Source organism: Photinus pyralis, unplaced genomic scaffold (genome assembly GCF_008802855.1).
Source record: "Photinus pyralis isolate 1611_PpyrPB1 unplaced genomic scaffold, Ppyr1.3 Ppyr1.4_LG2, whole genome shotgun sequence".
In the NCBI taxonomy this organism is placed as follows: domain Eukaryota; kingdom Metazoa; phylum Arthropoda; class Insecta; order Coleoptera; family Lampyridae; genus Photinus; species Photinus pyralis.
The window spans coordinates 22111289-22133059 of NW_022170403.1; the positions used below are offsets into that span (position 1 = coordinate 22111289).

The 21771-nt window shown below is 35.1% G+C and overlaps 3 non-coding genes across 3 annotated transcripts; 2 read left to right on the top strand and 1 right to left on the bottom strand.

The window, feature by feature from the left end:
• Window positions 1-636: 636 nt before the first annotated feature.
• Window positions 637-753, top strand: Trnal-caa. Its single transcript has 2 exons — window positions 637-674; window positions 709-753. It is a non-coding gene; the product is annotated as a tRNA-Leu (tRNA).
• A 677-nt stretch (window positions 754-1430) lies between these two features.
• On the top strand, window positions 1431-1547 carry Trnal-caa. Its single transcript has 2 exons — window positions 1431-1468; window positions 1503-1547. It is a non-coding gene; the product is annotated as a tRNA-Leu (tRNA).
• Window positions 1548-2048: 501 nt separating this feature from the next.
• On the bottom strand, window positions 2049-2163 carry Trnal-caa. Its single transcript has 2 exons — window positions 2126-2163; window positions 2049-2093 (listed from the first exon to the last, which is right to left on the bottom strand). It is a non-coding gene; the product is annotated as a tRNA-Leu (tRNA).
• Window positions 2164-21771: the final 19608 nt, after the last annotated feature.

The window sequence follows — 21771 nt, forward strand, 5'->3', positions numbered from 1 at the left end:
GGGCAAACCTTAAAATCGAATTGCAAACTTTTTGATTTATGAAGGTATTTACTTTGTGCCATCGAAAATCTGAGGGTGTTGGATTATTGGGGCTTATTCGCAGTATTGGCCGTGTTTTTAAACATATAACAATTTTCTCATAAACGTCATTTGAATGTTGTGAAATCATAGGCAGAGAGTATCCAAATAAGCGGTGGATACTATTTACCGACCGGCATCTTTATCATGTCGATGAACCTTCTTCCAGTCATTTAATGGAAATTTGTGCTGAGCTCCTACAGGAACGGACCATGGACTAAAACAAATGATTGTTATGGAATGAAACGCCAGAAGAAACGGTGGACTAGATGTACTTGCGTAGAAATATTTTCTTTATACAAAAAAAACAGCTTCGTATAAGTACATTGTTTGGAAAATTGCTTGAAACCGTTAATAGGGTTGTTAAAGTCGATGGTAAGAAATTGGAGACCGTGTTGACTCCAGGAGATCGTATTCTGTATTATTTGTTCAGCCGTAACACTATCATCAATTATTAATATGTTTGAAGCGCAATAGGTCATCATAATGTACTTAACATTTTACTGATAAAACAGCGACACAGTACTTCGAATCCTATACGAGTTCTCAAATATATGTGTCAGGATGGCCGAGCGGTCTAAGGCGCCAGACTCAAGGTTACACTTGCCCGATCTACCGGGTGTTTGGGAATTCTGGTCCTCTATGAGGGCGTGGGTTCGAATCCCACTTCTGACAACTTTTTTAATGTAACGAGCCAAGAAGTACTGATGTATCACTGTCACTTTTCCGGTGTCTAAATATTGCGTAAAGGAATTCGTCGAGAAGACGACGTTTGTGTTTTTCCTTTGTTACAATTTTTAAATTATTTTTTGGTTTGGTTGTCGGAAGGGAGAAATTCCCACCCCAAAGCAATACCAACAAGTAGCGGTACAATATTGTTCCTTTTCAGGTGCATATCTTTAGTATGTCGATGTATTCCGCTCATTCAATAGAAATTTGTACTGAGCTACTACAGCAATGGTTCCATGAACTGGAACAAATGATTTTTATGAAATGAAATACCTGAAGAATCAATGGAAAGCATGTAACTGGTTGTGTAGATAATAGTTACATAGAGAAATACATTTTTTATCCTTTGTACGGTTTTCTTAATAGTTAGGTACGTAGAAAATAAAAGGAATGCCATCGTATTGTTTGGGAAAATTTCCTGAAGTCATCAATGGGTTTGTTAAAGTTAATTGCAAATAATTAGAGATCGTGTTGATTTACGTTGAACAAACTGTAACACTATCAATTATTAATATATTGTAAAGGCAATAGGTCATCATAGTGTACTAACATTTACTGATAAAACAGTTATAAGCGACGCAGTAATTCGAATCCTATACGAGTTCTCAAAAATACATAAATATGTCAGGATGGCCGAGCGGTCTAAGGCGCCAGACTCAAGGTTATACTTGCCCGATCTACTGGGTGTTTGGGAATTCTGGTCCTTAATGAGGGCGTGGGTTCGAATCCCACTTCTGACAAACTTTTTTTAACCTTGGGGTTTATAGTCATTCAGGGTGTGTGAATACTTCTCATAATAAGATAATTTGGAAGACTAGGTTAATGTCAATGCAAAATTTCTTCGCAAGGGCTTTATAAAGGTATATCTAAATTTATCGATTAATTTTTGTTTATTGCGTACTATCGTATTTTAAGTGTAGTAATTTGGTTGTCGGTTAGAAACTAGGTAAGAGGTTGAAATATACTATATCTCAAAACTAGTAGTACTTGCATTGTTTACAGTACCGTAACAGGATCATTTACCTAATGTCAAATGCATTTTATAGTTGCTACGAGTATTTAAGTGTAGTTGGTAATTGGAAGTTTTGTTTGCTTTATATACCTATTGTTGGTCATTTATATTTGTAATTTATGTTGAATAATTTAGTCTGTAATTATTTGTTGACAACTGCAAATTCCGTTATTGGGTATTTTACCCGAAAATAATACATATTATTAAAATATCATCTCGTTAAAAAAGTTGTCAGAAGTGGGATTCGAACCCACGCCCTCATAGAGGACCAGAATTCCCAAAACCCGCTTTGCGGGCAAGCTTAATCTTGAGTCTGGCGCCTTAGACCGCTCGGCCATCCTGACATGGACTTGTTTCCATTGAATAAGTAACCATACTTATTCAATGTTGTCTAGCAAGATAAAGTGTTATCAGGGATGTAGGTATTTATAACACTTATTACAGTGTATAAATATAAAACAAACGTGAAACGTGCGCGTCTTTTATATTTAGATCTACATATTTATAATATTATTTCTTGTCTAGCGCATATTTCTGTTTAGACCAAATTCAAAAAATTCGTAATTTTAGGAAAACCATACATCCATCGAAATAATAATACTGAATACTTACTATACTACACATGCCTAGCTCGACTGCGTTTAAAAATGTGTTGTACGTACTACTATGGAATCGAGTAGATCATCTGGAAAAACGGGAAATATTAGGGATTTACTTATACACTGTATTTGTAAAATGGAGGGCCACTATGGGAATTCTAGAAAGAGTAATTTTGTTAAATGGGAGAAATCAAAAGTGTAAGAAGATAGCGTTTAGAAATCCCTGAAAAATTTCTTGGTTTTTGAAATATTTTCGAAAAATTGGATTTATTGATTGATTGATTTTATGAATTATTTTGTTCTGCTGTTTTTGCGCCCTTTTGATCGATGATAAAGTTTTGACAAATATTTTTACATTTTTTCAAATAATAAGGCGCATGCAGTGTTTCGTTTCTTCTTCCGGTAACCGGAAGTGGATAGCAACTTTCTTATTTTAAATAATTAAATTTCTACTGTAATGTCAGATACTGACAGTGTTTGTTCTTCTGAAGAAAAAGTTCGATTTACAAGTAAATATACAAGAAAATATACATATCCGTCTACTACATCCTCAATTAAGAACTTCAATATCTGTTCACAAGATTTGCTTGATGCTGGGCTTTCTAAAAACAATTATTTGGACAAAGAAGACAATATTTTGTTTGACACCAGTGCTTGTCAAAGTTATAAATGTAATGAATGTGACAGAATTTTTCAATCGCAAAGAGGATTCAATATTCATTTAGGAAAAAGTCATCCAGAAATTAATTCAGAGCCACACGAAAATCCCGACGTCAATTTACAACAAACATCAGATCAGATTTATGACTCTCGCCCGGTTGCAAGAAAGCGAATTATAATCGAAATCCAAGATTATTTGCCAAATCCGAGATTAAACAAGTCAACATAGTTGCATGATCAAGTATTGGATTAAACTAATCTTGATTATTCTAATCTAAGTTTATTCCTACTATAATCCCTGATTACGTTGGTTTTGGGTTGCATGAAGTTGTAATCCTACATTTGTCATTGATTAAATCAAAATTATTCTAATTCGTCAAATCGGAGAATTAAACTGGAATTATAACGACAGAACTACGGAATGCAATCCCGCGGCAAAATTTTGATCCCGGTATTTGCGGGATCTTTTATGTTAATCCCGAGGGATCCCGCAAAATTTTAAATGTATTGGGAAATATGCAATTTTGTGCGGATTAACCGAATATTCTCCAACAAAACATATCGTATTTCCCGGAAAGGATGCGTCACATCCGCTTTCGGCCTCCACGTTTATCTGGATTTCTAGAATATTCACTACAATTAATACAGCCATACTGTACTACTAAAGTTTTTATAAACCATCGACGAGTATACAGGGTGTTTTAAATTGAGTAGGATGATTATCTCTGTTATTGTTAAACTTACGTACAGATTCGGTTAAATTGGCAAAGTTGTGTAGTTTTTGATGCTGGTTGATATTTCGACGCGATATTTTGAAAAAATAATTCTTTTTGTAGATAATTGGAAAAAAAGTGAAAATCGACATTTTTAAAAAGGTCAATATTTTAGTAACAAAGAGAGCTATCGAAAAAAGTTTCAAATAAAAGTTGCAGGATTCGATCGTATAAATTAAATGGACGTAGAAACAAAATTTTCAAAATGGCGGTTTTCGAGATATTGATTTACGGACGACCTGTACGTATCTGCACTTCTCCGTTACGCGTTTTATTAATAAATTTTAAACAACGTCGTAAATTTTGCAATCCCGCAAATCCCGCGGGATCCCGCTTAATTTCTGTACGGGATTAATCCCGCAAAAATGCTGCGGGATCCCGGTATTTCGAGATCCCGCGATCCCGGTATTGCATTCCCTAGGCAGAACGTACAAATTAATGTCAGATAGGTACATCATTATCAAGTCTGGAAAGCGACAATGATGAATTGGTTTTGCCTAGGCCAAGACTTTTTAGAGACAGGGCAAATCCAATGGAAAATTATGATGATCTCGATTTCAAACAGCGCTTCCGATTTTCAAAGACCCGGTACGGAAAATGTTGGACCTTGTTGGGGAGAATTTGAAAATGAGTATTGGGTTTCGATGCAGACTTGAGAGGGCGTTAGCAATTTTTCTCCAAGTATCATTTTTTTTCTCGCACAATGGTCCATTTGTTACCTTACTTTCTACTATTGTTGAAAAACTGAACTGTATAGTGTATAGGTATATTATTTTCTTATCATCAGTTATACATAAAGAAATTATACAATAAAATTACAATATCTATACTAATTATACTTACTAACCTTTTGATCGTTTCTAATAGAAACTCTTTCTCTACCTCTGTGTAATTTTTTCACTTCTCCTTCCTCATTTTTGTTGATGTGATCCGTAACCGTGATCAACAGATTTAACACTACGCTATCACCTCACAAACGTCAAATTAGTGTTGTGTCAAAATAGGGGTGAATTCACAACGACCTGGCGTTGGATTATAATAATTCTAGAATTTCAAAATCTAAGAGAAACCCGATCGTGGACTAATCTCGGCTTATATGTAACTCCGGATTTCCTAATTCATGTATATTCCAACCGTCTTGCAACCGGCCGTGATATTGGATTGCGCTGCTCACAATGCAATCATTTGTGCACGACGAAACATGGTTTGAAAAGACACTTTAACTCGGTTAAATGTAAGAAGCTTCTCCTGACAAAAAAAAATCAGACGGTTCAAAATGATAGGACAACTCCAGATGTCATTAATCACGATAATCTGCTTTCTACTTTGCAAACACTAAAACATTCATTTACACTGATAAAAAGGATTCCACGGTCTCTCCGTGAACTTATTGCTGATTCTTTGTCCGAAACTATCAATAATTGCATTGATAAAAACTCTTTTGAAAGTTGGAAGCAACTGTCTTTGTTTGCATATAAAGTTTTCAAATTACCTGGATCAAAAAAAAAACTGACCGAAAAACTTCTCTTACTACTGTGATTAAACGAAACCTCAAGAATCTTTCTAATTTAAGTGATACATCAGATCTTTTTGGAGAGGGTAAATCTGCAAACAGAGTTTTTGGAGACGGAGATAATCTTTTAGGTCGTCGGGTTACTTCGAAAATTGAAGCTGGAAATATTAGCGGAGCTGTACGTATTCTATGTTCAGATGACTCTATTGCTGCTTACTCTGAGGATTCACTTCGAATGCTGGAAATGAAACATCCTCTGTCTCCCCCTGATATTGACCTCTTGCCTATTCCAGATGATCTGCCACCATTTCCGGAAATTACTTTGAAAGAATATTGTTATCTGCTGTAGCAAGTTTTCCTCATGATTCCGCTGGAAGTATCGATGGTTTTCGACCACAACATTTTAAAGATTTGCTTGGAAAGTCGTTGGATCTTCAACATCCGTCATATCAGCTTGGATTATCACTAACACGACTTGTGAATTTGATCGTACGAGGGGAAATACCTGAATTCTTCCGTCATATTTTCTTTGGAGCTTCACTGATAGCTCTGAATAAAAAGGATGGAGGAGTAAGGCCTACTGTCGTTGGAATGACTCTACGCCGTTTAGTTGCGAAAATCATCTGTTCCCGTGTACATCAGAGAGCTGGAGAGTTTTGTAGACCTTACCAATTGGGTTTTGGAACTAAGGGAGGTGCAGAAGCAGTTGTTCATGGTGCTAGAAGATTCATTGAAGTCAATTCTGACTCTTGCAAGGTTTTACTGAAATTGGATTTTCTAATGCCTTTAATATGGTTCGTCGTGGCAAAGTTCTTTCTGCTTGGGCCTTGGATGAACCTTTTCCCAGCATACTACAAATTTATACATCAAGCCTATGGATTTCCATCTTCGTTATCATATGGTAAGAATGTCATTTTATCAGCTTGTGGAGTACAACAAGGTGACCCGTTAGGACCTTTGTTATTTTGTCTAATGTGCTTGGATAAACTGAAAACCTGAAATCTCCTTTTAAAGTTGGCTACCTTGACGATTGGACTTTAGGTGGTGAATTTGACACAGTTTTAGATGATCTCTAATCCATCAAAAATTCAACTATTGAATTAGGACTGCATCTAAATGTAGCAAAATGTGAAGCTTTTTGTACAGGCGGATCCGAAGAACAGAAACAGGAGGTTTTTTCTCGTATCCTTCGTGCAGCTCCAGGTATTCAGTTTCCAGATCTGAAATCCTTTATGTTATTGGGATCTCCTCTGAATACATCCTCTATAAAGACTTGTCTTATGGCCAAATTAGAAAATTTCAAAATTTTGTCGACTCGTTTAAAATTAATATCAGCTCATCATGGACTATTTTTACTCAAGAATTGTCTAGCTGTACCAAAGCTGTTGTACGTTTTACGTACTTCTCCTGCATTCCTTGTTACTGACTGCCTAGCTGCTCTTGATAATGAATTTATAAAAGCTATTGGATCTGTTTGTAATATTGAAATGACTGATACAGTATCGTTACAGTCCAATCTGCCTGTTAATAATAGTGGTTTGGGAGTCAGAAGTACGGAAAGATTAGCCCTTCCAGCCTATTTGGCTTCGATCTTTTTCGTGCTTCCTGTCGTTTCTCAGATTATTGATTGCAATGATGCAGAATGGATTTCTGATACAATTAACCAATGGAAGATACTTGCTGAATCTCAAGAACCTGCTGAAGAAATTCGTCACATCCAAAAATCTTGGGACACTCCTTTGGTTGAAAAGTGATTCGATCAATTGTTCAATAAATTCGTCAATGATCCAGTACACCAAGCAAGGCTGTTAGCACTGAAAGAAAAAGAGTCAGGCGCTTGGTTACTAGCTCTTCCTGCAAGGCAAATCTCCACACATCTTGAAGATTCTGTTTTGCAGATAAGTGTTGCTTTACGCTTAGGTGCTACAGTTTGTACTCCTCATATTTGTAAATGTGGTGTCAATGTGGATAAGTTTAGGCATCATGGTTTATCTTGTCAGAAGAACACAGGAAAGTACAGTCGCCATCGAAACATCTTAGAATGTCAGAAAAGAGCATTCCATGAGGCTGGTTATTCAGTCATCTTAGAACCTCCTGATCTTTTTGGAATTGATAAAAAACGACCCGATGGGAGAACTTTAACACCTTGGATGGAAGGAAGATGTCTGGCATGGGACTTTACTTGTGTTGATACCTTATGTCCTTCATATCTCTTCTCCTCGATGAAGAAAGCAGGTTCTGCAGCCGCTTTAGCTGAACGCAGAAAGAAAAATACTTACGCTGCTTTAGAACCTACATTTATTTTTAACGGATTCGCTGTAGAGACCATGGGTCCGTGGGGAAATGAAGCCAAAATGATGACAGCGGCAATTGGTAAAAGACTCAGGCAAAAAACAGGAGAGTCCCGCTCAACCCAGTTTATTTACCAACGGGTAGGTATAGAAATTCAAAATGAATGTATTTTAGGAACTTTACCTTTTTTTTGTAATTCTTTTGATGAAATTTATTATGTTTTAAAACCCCGTTCTTATATGTAATTTGTTCTTGTTCTATTATTTTCATTAAACGTTTATTTATTTAAAAAAAACCTATATTTTATTACATTTTTGAAATCTACATGAAAATCTACGCCGTTCCGGTCCAATTTAAACTGTACATCAAATGGTTGACTTGAAAATAGGATGGCCAATTTTTTCTTGGATTTTCTTTGGACGACTGCCTTTTTTTGGTAAGAATTTTATGGCACTTGACATGACTCAATCTAAAAACTGCATTTAGAGACGCTAATCGTCAAGTGTGAAGACCCTTGTGGAAAGGCCCTAAGGTTTACGTTCAAAACGATCCATCAATCGAGTTTCCTTGCATCTTGAAATTTAATGTATGTACTTCTAGCAATCAACGCAAAAATAGTCATAATACATGATTACCATTAAGTTAGTAAGAGTGTGAGTAACATTCCTATTTCAACTTATTAAGAGATTGTGATGTTACAGTATCTTGTTAAATCGGAATTTTCCATAAGTGTGGCTGGCTTTCATTTGAAGTTTTTATACAGGGTAGTTAGATGATTTAGGGTATTTGGAAGATTTTGTGAAGGTGGTTTCAAAAGTCAGTTGCGAAGTTGTAATGTACGAAATATCGGAGGTTTTTGTGTTTTATGTGGGGGCGTAAAGTATTTATTGAATTTGTTCTTGTATTGCCTTAATCTATTATTAACTAGCAATTGACGATACTTTTTGTTGAAAGTAGCATGAATTGATTTTTGAACCAAAATAAAAGGGGTAAACCCTCTGGTCCTCCTTGGTGTGCCTTCGGGCAAATTAAACGATGGCCGAGGCATGCGAATGAATTTAATTTTCTCGGATTTAATAAACGTTAAAAAATTAATTTAAAGATTTTCTACTACACATTGATTGCACTTAATTTTTTCAATCCTGTAAAGGTCTTCTCCCATAGAACACATCTAAAACAATTAATATCTCGAAATGTCAAAATCGAGAAATCGTTTAGATCCCCACATACCAAACTCCTTCGGTATCAGAATCCTTCTTCGAATCTCTCTTTGAGAGTACACCTTTCTGAAGCAACGCACTATTTTCCAGATAGGCGAGCGTGGGTAATATCCATATTACTTATAAGAAATCTTTCATGAAAAATTCAGATTTTCCAGTAAAAAACAGGAATATACACAATTGAGCTGAGATATTTTGCACAAAAAAGCAATTTGAGGAGTGTGCGAAGGAACGAAGTGTTCACAGTGGATACTTTCACCCTCGCTTTCACCATTTGAAAGGATATAAGTATAAGAAGTGAAATCATAATTAGGGGCGAAAAATCAAACTTATCATGAGGAGACCTCTCCTCAATTATTACCCCTCCATCTTGTAGAACACCTGAAGATGACGTCGAGTCGAAACATGTAGTGTCCTCCTATTTTATACTTAATTAAATTATATGGGAACCGTTTTGAGTTCGTCAGTTCTAACTTTATCAACTGCCTTCCCATTTCGAGCACAGATTGGACTTTTGACACCAAATTAGTCATAGGTAACTAAGCCAATGTGAACGAGGCACTGGTTACAAATTAATTTCTAAATGTTATGCCAAACAAGTTACCTATTTATAGCATATGTCACACCACCACATAAACATCTGCAAAACCTGCGAGTAAAGGTCAACTTTAGAATTTGCGTAGGCAAAAAGGTTTGGGAAGATTTAACTTAATGTAAAAATTGTCATTATTTACACAATTTTTTACAACAATCCCGAAACAAAAAAGTTTTCTTTTTATCAGATGAGAAAATGGAAAAAAAATATACTTAGAGCTAAAGAATAGTTATTTGTTTCATTAGTACAAAAAATGTCAGTTTTCGGGACGAGGAAGATAGTTGCTGGACGACGCGTTAGCGGAGTCCAGCAACCTTCCGAGTTCCGAAAACGCATTTTTTGTACGAATAAAACATAAAATTTTTTCTCCAACCCCCTTTACTTCAAATTATATTCAAATTTAGATTCATTCACAGTTTCACTACTAGTATAAGAACTTCTGCTTTCTTGTCCTCACGTGTCATGCCACTCTATGCTTTTAGGTTAACTTATAACCTATTCGTTCTTACTTCTGACTTCTCACCTCTCGCGACTTTGTAGGGAGCAAATCTTGAGGTAGCATGTTCTGCCGATTCTAAAATCTCTGGCGAAGTGCAATCCATGTCGCTATCAGTTTCAGTCATTTCTATTGTATACACAATTAATATTGTTATATTTTGTATTGAAATAAAAAACTTACCATACAGTTTTTTAATTAAAATTAAATGCAATTAACTTTTTCAAATTTTGAATTCAAAATGACAGATAATAGTGCAATGGGTCTGAAGTAGATGGCGTTACGCGCGACGGCGGGTTGTATACGTATTAAAATTACGTTCATCCAATATGTAAATTACATTACACATGGTTTAAATAAAAATAGCGAGCGTAAATCATTTTCAATACATGTACATACGTATAGGTAACATCATTATTTGCATTGAATAAGCAAAAATATTTGATTTGTATGTATAGAAATATCTTACAACCTGCAATGTAAAACGATGTCAATGTGACATATCTCCGTGATTGTAATTTTTTAATTGGCCAACTTTCAAGGTCAATTTCTTTTTGGTACTAGGACAAAAAGTATCCACTTTTTGTACAGTTGCCATGGTGAAAGCGATTAATCCGCAAAACGTCAATTTTACGTACCGAACACTGTCACAAAATAGCGTCTTATTCAGGTGGTTGGAGAAAAAATCATTTTGTGTTATTTAACATGGGATCTGCCAACCTCTACCCACTGCATAAACATTGTGGATCATAATAAGAATTACATTTATTCATCGTTGCAAATAAAAAGTTCTCCCTCTTGTTCAGTTCATCAGCAATGCCACAAATATTTTTGTTATACATATTTAGCAATGTGGGAGCAGTAAATGACGTTAACGCAGGAAACGTTAAGAGGATGACATGATTTGGTTTGCGGAAATTTGTGAGTAGCCACTTTTAAATTGTGTATGAATACCAAAAAGTAATTAAAAATAAATCACTACTTAATGTAGGCGTCCGCAAGCTCTGAAATAATATACGAGCGCTTTATTTAAATGCCTCTCTACACCGTTACCTTCGTAGTTGAAAAATAAATCAATAGTAACCTAGTTCACTTATACATGTATGCTAACAAAAAGTCCGGCGGTTCTAACTTCGTTTTAAATTGAAGTTTAAATAAATCCTGTGGTTTTTTCAAGTAGGTGTAGTTTTATTCGAAAATGTAGTCTTTTTAATTTTTCGATCTGAGGATTTTGAATCGCCATGACTATTGAAATTACAGATCATGTTCGTTCTTTAGGCTTTATGGCGATGGATAACGTAAGATAGGAAATAGAAATACTGTCTAAAAAATTCAATGGGCGTTTCTTTTTTATTATATATCCGGTTTTTACGATGTCTTTTCTTTTAAGTCATTCAACCTTTTTTATCTCAGACTCTGTTTATATGTCTTATTTAATTTTGTATTTTATAGTTTGCGAGCCATTCTTCCACTAAATAAAAATTGCTTTAAAGCGTTTATTTCTAAGTGGGTTAGCGGCACTCTAATAAAGTTGTGAAAATTGCATGTGAGGGTGCTGCGTCTCCACATCCCCATTTCTGCACAGTTTATTTTCGAGTTATGTCTACTTAGATGAAAAAGTACCAAACCCTTGGTAAAATATGTTTACAAAAGTTTCTAGGCTGAGATTAAGCTTCATTCGGTTTCTAGAAAAAAAGCATTAGGCCATAAACATAGTCACTCTGTTTAATAATGGAGATAGCTAATAAAGTATTAAACTGTTATAACGCAAAATACGAGCATTGGTGTCTGCGAACACGACACGTTTGCAAGATGTGTGTAACACGGTTTTATATCTATAAATCGGGCGACATGTGTGATAGAGAATTTCAGAGTTTGTGTCTCCCAGCGCTCGATCTAGAACTATTTCGAAGTGACATTTAGTTTAACATTGTTGACGTAGGTGCGATTTGCTATTAGAACAAGAACATAATGTCTGCGTACAAATAACTTTATGGTTAATTCAGAGTTTATGTAGTAAATCCAACGCTATTGAATGTTTGATTAGATATTGGCTTTAAACTAGTGAATCAATTGGGCCGTATGAATAAAAGTAAGCAAATGCTTATACTTGCAAAATTCAAAGTAAATACTCGTAACTGCCCCTTCATACTGGTCTGTTTAGCAAGGTTTAGCAGCGCTGCACTGCGTCCTGTCCTTCTGCTTAGAAGCGGTGCTAAGTCGCCCAGTGCGAAGGAGCACTTACGAGCATTTACTTTGAATTTTGCAAGTATAAGCATTTGCTTACTTTTATTCATACGGCCCAATATTTGGATTTAAATTAATGATCTGTAATTCAATGAGTGCTTTATAATGAAGATGTATCAAATTTTCATAATGCTAGTTGAAGATGTGAAACATTTACAGAAGGCTCCGATGAATTCATATTCAACAAACACGCTTGTGTACAAGCTGCCTGTTATTAAAGAATTACTAATTAAAGGGTGCGTGTATAGCAGGACAGTGCTACATAATTTCATTCCTTCATTCAATCCTAGTGCGATGAAATTTCTTTAAAATCAAAAAAATGTAATCCATCGTAATGTAACAGTCTTAAAATATAACAATTTGTTACGTTGACTCTGAGCAAAAGTAACAAAATTACCTTAAATAAGCACATGGTAAGCTCAGGCAAAGTAGAGGTGGGTCGGGGTGAATATTGGGGGTTCTTAAGTACAAGCAAAAATAAAGCGAAAGGGAAAAATAGTAATAGTAATTTGAATAGGCTCCACTTAGTCTTCAGCAAAAGTCGAGAGAAGAAGAACTACTTACCAAAAAGGAGAAACAAGGCAGACTTAAGAGATCCTTGTTCTGGTCTGGGGAGCTAAAAGGGAATAAAACACTTGATAGGGATACAGCATAAACAATAGCTGACGTCACAATCGATGGTGATTTAATTCAATGATCTTAATAATATTACCGACAAATAAAATACTGTAGTATAAAGATCTGCTATGTCACTACTTAAATAAATTCTAGAAAAAAGAGGGGGTTCAGACATAGTCGGAGAGTATATTTATCCAAATAGATTTCCGCAAAAGTGGAATCTCAATTGGATGGTATCGAAAACCAATATCTAATCAAACGTTAAAGTAGGGGAAATCGACGAAAATAACAAAATTTACCTTTTGAACGGCGGGTCGCAACGGCTTTGTTGAGTTCAAGAAAAGCGCGTATACTGCAAATCTGTAAACAGAAAAAAGACAACAAACAACGAGAGGGGTAATTAATTAATTATCGCGCTGCAAAAAATATCGCGTATCGCAATGTACCTAACGTCTGATACTGAGATAATCGTATCCTGAGAACTGCAATTAATACTTAAAATGACTCAATAGCTCGACTCACTTTTACTTAGCAAAAGTAAAATTTGGTTCTACTAATTGTCCTTGATAGAAAATAGATATCAGTGCTTTATTCGGTCAGTTCACACTTCACAGGCACCTATGTAACCAAAATGTTAGTTCAAATAATTCTGGATCCAGTAATTTGGATTTGTACCTTAAAAAAATTAAAGCGCCACTTATAGCCTTACGTTTTACGTTTTAAGAAAATAAAATTAATAAAAAGTTTTTCTGAAAATTCCCGTTTCTGCTTAATAATGCATACAGAATAATTCCACAGGTAGATTTTTGAATAAAAATGTATTACTGTGCTGTGGACATTGCTTTTTAAATCTGTTATTCTACATTTTTCTCGACATTACCAATATGGCGTTCGAAAAAAAATGGCCGATATATTTAAGACATACTTTAGGTGTAAATTTTCCTACATACGACACAGCTGTTATGCTGAACAAAATTTGGTAACAGGGTGGTTCTGAACGTTACCAATTCGTTTTCTAAGAGAAAGTGGAGGGATGGAGTTTTATTGCAGTGTTTTCGAACACAAACACTCACCATATTTTATAAAGGGAACTGTAGTTACTACGGCAGCAGTAAATTTTATATTTATCACAGCAAACGCCTGTATGGGAACTGAAGAGTCTGCGTTTTATAAATTAGTAACTGTAACTATTATAAAAACTCACTATATAACCAATAGTACAGTTACTGTAAGTTATTTAAGTTGGTGATGTAAACGTTTCTGTTGCCGTTTTATAAACCCTAGAGCTCTTGGACCTTTTAGTGATTTTACATACCCATTATACAACCTCCCACCCAACCATAAACCTCTAATATAAACTCGCAACCTTTATAAAACCCTTATAAAAAATAGCAGTTACCTAAACTGTTGTAACATTGTTCATTGGGATCCTTCGTAACGAAGCAAGTAGCTTAAGTGAAATTAGATGTATCGGGGCAATTTACACAGTAACAATCTCCAAACGTTTTGTAAAAGTTACTTGCGATTAGGTTGCTGAAGCAAATGGGTACATCTCCAGGTACAAATCTCGAAGTAGGCCAATGTTGATGGAATGAAGTAGTTCAACGAACTTCCTGTAATTGGGTCCAGGTAGAACTCAAGCTATTGGGTTTCACTTAAAATGGCGGTGGACCTTCACAAACTAATTTTCTTGCACAATATTGAGAAAATCCAAAATTCAGCGTTTGCACTCTGAAATATCGATGTCGAAAGGTAGGTAATAATGAAGTAAATCGTAAATCAAAAGTAGGAAGTAAGAAAAAAAAGTCTAAACATGATTATTCAAAGTAAAAGTGAATGCGTAAATGTTGTTACATACCGCAAAACGGCCTTAAAACTTGTAAGATGAATCCGCGAATAGCGTCAGCGAAGCTTAAAGTAGAATAACGAAAGAAAACTTGACTCAATTTAACAGAGCGCCAGTACATCCCAAAAATGGTCGACAAAATTAAGTAAGCAATGTATAAAACTGAATCTAACTAGTTAATTACAAAGATGGCGTAAAGATTTAAATAAAGCTTCGTATTCAAATGCTGTGGTCGGGGCTGGCGTCACTATATCGAATATAATTCGCTATTACCAAGGAAACACCCTAGTGCGGTGGTGGAGGGTTCGATGCCGCCCTGGATGCCGCCGAGTGGTGGCGGAGGGTCCGGTTTACCAGGTCTCAATCTGGTTACTTCTGGCGGTTTGGTGATCTTAAGCTCAGTCGTCTGCCAGCGGTAGAGGTGACCTGCCCAAGCTCATGTGGTTTTTCGGTGCTACTTATATTTCCGGCGACCCAGAGGCGTCTGGCACTGCAGCCAATGGGTTTTTTCGCAGCCCTTTCCTGACTTTCGTCCGTTCTTTGACCGGTTCGTACAAAACCCACCTGGGAAGCCAATTTCATTCCCACATCGAATCATTGAGAAGCTATGCCTAAATTTTGATCGGTCCGTGTGCGTCCAACTACGCCCAAGGGGCTAAACTAGACCATTTCACATTGAATCGTCCACGAAAGCGCATCGAGAACTCCTAATGCATAAACAATCATGGTAGGTATTTTTATTTATAAACAATTCCCTGCGTTGTAGCATGCCCTATTGTCGAACAAATCGTTCTCGTTGTCGATTTTAAAATAATTTAAATTTAAAATAGTGTCAAAATAGAGCCATTGTAATTCAACGGTAGTTTTATATATTAATGTAAATACAATTTTAGCTAACTACGATTTGTGTTTTGTGGACACCAATTTTCGACTCATGCCTGGACATTCTTACCCTATTTACATATCGCAGTTCGCGTAGTTAATAAAGATGATTACGTTATTATTTGTCCCTCTACCCATTTCCTTGAGACTTGAGGCCTTGAGAGGATTATTAACTGACGAGCAGCCGAGGCATATCAATATAATTATATAACAAGAACCACACACAATTTTATCAACCAGAAAAAGTAGGAGAAGAGGTAAATTTGTAACATCCGTTACATTCTACTCTTTATGTAGGTGCAAGTTGTTGAAAAAAGAGCGATAAACTGAAAAAAAATAAACAGTGTTTCTATTTGTCACGAAAGATCGGATAAATCCCTGCCAAATTATTACGCTTGTCTTCTTTCCTCCTATTCCTATTAAAATGAATGCACTTCTTCATTAGAAAATTATGATTTTCTTCTAAGTAAAGTGCGCATAAAATTTAGGGACAAAACGAGCAACAGCACTTAAACCAACTCTGTTTGATTTCCGAATTAATCAAATGGCGCAACATTTTTAAAATAAGTTTACTTTTTGAGTGGCAAAAAAATAAACCAAAATTATGGCATTAATGTTGTAATTGCGTTACAAACTTTCATGGCGTCATGTTACTTAGAAAGCGTGGCGTTGCGCAAAGCTTTTGTAGGTGGTCTAAGAATACAACAATATAGGATCGAAGTTAGAATGAGTAAAATACAAAAGGTACCAAATGTTCATTCCCGATCCTCTGTACCGATATGGCCGTTAATCCTAGCGTCCACGAAAGCTTATTTCTTCCATTTCCGAAGACGAAACATATAATTTAGTAAATGTGGATAAGAAGCTTATTTCCGACCCTTTCCATTGTAGTAGTTCTCAAGAGTCAATAGTGTAACTTGCTAATGATGTTTCCAGCGAACTTAAAGACTGGCAAGACTTTCCTTCAAGCGAATCCTAATAAAATCGTCCATTAGGTTTTAATAACATTAACGGTTCCAGAATTTAGTACAGTTTTCATAACGAATTTTCTCATTTCTTTAATTAATTAATTGTCATTAGTCGAATGTTTTATACATTCAATTGGCAAATGGCCTTAATGACAATCTGCTGATTGTGTAATCTTGTGCGTATAACTTTCTATTTTGTATTAGTCGAGAACACTTTGAAACGTATTAGGGTGGGGTTTACGATAAACTAAAGAAGGCATATTTAAAACAGTTTTTTAGAGGTTTTACGTTATTCGATTTTAACTTTGGCCTCACACTGACGAAAATGTTTTCTCGTTATATCTCGCAGATGCCAATATTACTCCAGTGATCCTATACGCAACCATTAAAGTATACAAGCGTTTGAATTTAAATGAAGTTATGATGCTAAGTAGAATGATAAGGCGTATCTCTCGCCTCGCTTTCCCTATGTTAAATCCTTCCTAATCCCTATTTATTGTTGTGTACAAGGTACGACTTTCAAAGCTAGCTATTTCAACTGTTAACTTTTACTTCCCAAATTTGCAGGTATATAACGACTGTAATCTTTAACCTTTGCCCTTTCTACTTAGATATTGATTCGATGCTCTTATCTTTTGTATTTACCTGTAGGTACATATTTTGCGTACATCAAAGGTAAAAATAATAACAGTACTCGGTTTGCCCACGTAATCACAATTTCTTTGACAAAAAATGTATAAATCGTCTTTATTTGTTCGGTTGTTTCTAATACGTCATTAGCGGTTCCGAAAGCTTTTGTGCAAAAGGATACTTTATTATTGGTTGGATGCTTTTGAATTTGTCACAGTGGGAAAAATAAGATGCAGTTTATTCTGAAATTTATATGTTTGCTCGTGGTGATAAAGAGAGTATAGAGGCTATAGCGCTATACCTACATACGGAATTTTTCTGATCAAAAGCAACGTATAAAAGTAAATTGGAAATATTTGTATAGGTTTATATTGTAAATTACGAACTTCCTTTTGCGATTTGTCCATAATCTTGCTTAAGGTTGTTTGTTCCTAATTAAAAGTTGTGCTAAAAAGCAATACATTCCAACGTCTGGGTTAATTATGATAATAAATAATTCATTTTTTTCCGATGGCATTAAACTGTGTTCTGCTAGTTTTTGTGACAACACGTTATAATCATCAGTACCTACGATACTAAAACAACGAATTTTCAGAAATGAAACTTGTTTGGCTTCCTGTATCTATTAAAAAATGCTGAGTCACCCTCTCCACTCTTCCCTGGTTCTGTTCTTTTTCGTTATCCGTAACTTCTTCGATTTCTGAATCCCCACGTATAAAAGTTATAGACTAGCAACCAATTTCGAAAGAAAATTCAAAGGACTGTAACTTTTGAACTAGTAGCCCACTCTTCGAACTGTTTGAAATTATGGATTCCACAGAGCACATTCTATAAGAAAATTTTTTTCCCCGGTCGATCTGAGACAATTTTTTTTTCGGGGCTTAAAGAAAGGCAGTGTATAGTATAACCTTCCTTTATAACCAAAAATCGACTACACCAAAATTTCTCGGGAAAACACTTTTTCTTATTAATTTTGGGGCGTAGAATCCAAAACAATTCGTACTTTTCGATTAGACTTCTCAATCAAAAGTTATAGACTAGAAACCATTTCGAAAGAAAATTCAAAGGGCTGTAACTTTTGAACTAGTAGCCCAATCTTCGAACTGTTTGAAATTATGGATTCTACAGGGCACATTCTATAAGAAAATTTTTTTTCCCGGTCGATCTGAGACCATTTTTTTTCGGGGCTCAAAAAAAGGCAGTGTATAAACCTTCCTTTTTTACCAAAAATCGACTAGACCAAAATTTCCCGGGAAAACACTTTTGGTTGACTCTTCTCTTGTTGAGTATGATCATTGTATATAAGAGTACAATGGTATGAACCATAATAATTTCGTCTTCCTCTTCCATAATCCGCATCTTGGTCTCTTCTGTCTTGGTTTCTATTGTCTTATTATCTTCTGGATTTTGGATTGGCTTTTTGTATCCTTTCGACCGTATTGATTCTACAACATTTTTTCTTCAAATTTGTTAACCATGAGATTCTGCGTTACAGGGTGCTAATTCGTCCTGCTGTTGGGCGCCATTTCGAACCTTTCGAACTAACCTTTTGGTACTTTACTTCCATCTAGCTCAGGTAAAAAATGGTATAATATTAGGAAAGAATTCAGTTGATTCCACTTTCACTGATATCTAATTAATTGTCAATTTCGTCAATAATAAATCAAACTTTGGAAAAACACTGATTTAGAAATCTATAGTCCAATATAATTTGGAGGTTGTATACAGTTCGCATTCAGATCTTGGACAAATAATTTTAAGGCGAAGGAAAATGTAACTTATCATATTTTGCGAAGGAACATTTTTGCATTAATTACAATTAAGTTATACGCCATAAAAACGAAACTTCTTCTTTTTCTAAAAGATCAATAAGGTTTTCTGTGAAATTTACTGTATTCACAGAATTCTGTACTAGTTAAAAAGTGGCAACCAGTAAAGAAATTATCCTGTCAATAAGAACGATAACACCCCCAACGCTCCATTATCTTCAAAATTTTACCCGGGATTTACAATTTCACAATAAGAAACATTAACAAAAAAAAGAAAAAAGAATTTTGAACATATAATATTATAGGGTTTTTGAGTGGACATTTTGAGTCAACGTGTGCGGTTCTTACAGAAAAATTTTCTTGAACGTAACTATAGACATATATCAATGACAAGCATAAGTAGCGCGAGCAATATTAAATTTGTTTATTGTATTGAAAACAGTAAGGAACCGGATAATTTAATAAAAAAGACCAAAAAATGTACTTCTAAAAGGCTTATAATTAAAAAGAAAGCAATTCAATATACAATATCTTTGGATCTTAGATGTTGGAAAAAATACTACGAGATACGTAAAAAAAGACATAGTGGACAACGCGGAAAATTAATTAAATTAAAACAAGTCAAAAGATAAATTTTCGCAATCCAAAAAACAAGTAATCTGTCTACTTGTAATGCTGTAAGAAACGTCGGAAGAACAATAATAAATTCAGTTCCTACACTCTACATTAGGATAATCAAAATTTAATTACCCGTTTGATTTACGAGTTAAATTAATGTCATCTAAATCTTAAACTCCCGGGCGCTTCCTCATGTTGCTGAACTTAAATACATTTTTGTATAAATGAAGGCAACGTTATATAAAAGTTAATTTCATGTTTAATTGTTTCTTTGTGTATTTTTAATGTAATTCTTTCTGTCTTTGTTGCGGGGTATTAAAAAGTTTATTAAATTTTCTTAACCAAGACAAATTATACAGTCTGGGAGAGATCGATTTAACATCTTAGACCTTATATATATCAAAAGCACTGTTTTAATAACAAAGACAAGCAAATTTAGCATCTGAAACTTGGATTTTGCAATTAACGCAGGTAGACGTAATGTTTTCCAGCATAAGCGTAATAAATTTCAGTCGACTTTAGGGCGTTCGAGACGAAGCTGTGCTTTATTCTTAAATAATCAAAGGATTAATTATTGCCGAATTCCACATTAAAATTTGATAGGACGCATATTCCGAAAAGTCGTAACGAATTTTCTCGCGTAAACCCTTATGGAGTTTAAATTTTAATTGAACCTATAGGCTTGTCAATGGCGTGTACCGGTCTTTACTAATCAAAAAGTATAATTAAACCTCCTATTAATTTGAATATCTAAATTATGCCCAGCACTGTGAATAGCTATGACGCGAGTCCTTATTTTGTACTGAAAGAATATGTCATCACAAGTAGTTGTAGTCCCTCTTTATGGTTTTGGTACCATAATCATGTCATTATATGCAATTGTACTAACGTTATGTCTGCGTCTCTCTCCGTTTGTGCGACAGATTAAATTTGAGAAGTGGCACACCCTATGAAGTTTCTTTAATGTCCCATTCTATAAATTCGCAAGTTGAGATTCCGATTTTGATTAAATAATTGGTCACTCAACGGTACCATACAGTATACAGTGCGTTCGAGATAAGAGGATCACCTCAATATCTCTTTTATTTGGCGAGATACGAAAAATTTGTCAAATATCATTTTAAATGTGACATTACGATCTGTCTGATCGTATATACAAACTTCCGGTATAACCGGAAATCAATGCACCGTTTGTTTTTCAAATGCAATGCCCATGTTTTTTATAATTTTTAAAAAGAGCAATCAATTTTCTGTATGACAACGTAAAATATGCATATTATGGTTGATATATAGGTACAAAAAAATGGAGAAAATCGTGATTCAATATTTAGAAAATATGATAAGATCTTCCCCTGTAATTCAACAGGGACCGTGGATCCTGACAACATACGGCATGCTAGATTTCATAAATTTTCTAAATATGGAATACTTAACGAATTTCTCCATTTTTTGTATATCAACCATATGCAGATTTTATGTTGTCGTATAGCAAATTTTGCACAAGTATTCCTTGACAGTGCCTTAATTTAATTTTCAATGGTTCTTCTTCTTTAACATTGCAAGTAAATACCTATTTAACTTCACAAATAACTTGAATTTTACATAATTCTTTGATCTTTTGACCTTTTCGTCCATCAGTTCGAATTTATTATTTATTTTCCACGTGACACGCGTTTAATAATCATTGGTGTTGTTTTAGCGCATTTTTGGTTCTAACGGTCGGCTGTTCGAGCGCCTTTTATGAATCGCTCGAGATCTCGGCAATGGAATATGGTAGAATTCTCTCGGCATTATATTCGTACCATCGTGTTATTCCTGCAGCGCTTAGTCTGAAAGTCATTCCTGAAGTTGATAATTTACGAACGTCCTTTAAATGTGGAATTATAATATTATACTGGATATTTTTCGTTTAATAAAATAGTCCGCTGCTATCCGGCATAAAAATCACTGCGGAAGCAATTAAAAACAAAATTACTCAGTGATGCACGTTTTGGACCGGCAGAAAATGAATCTGGAGTTGCGTTGGCTGCTAAAAAGAAGCAAAAGAGAGACCAAAAAAACTTCTGTAGCTAGCACAGATACCACCCACACACCTCCCTGCTTAAAAGCTTTTCAGCCCTTTTTCTATGTCTAAGAATATGTGTACCAAATTTGGTTCCGATCGGTTCAGTTGTTCAGCCGGAAATGGACACACTTTCGCATGCATGCATGCCCACAATCTTTTCA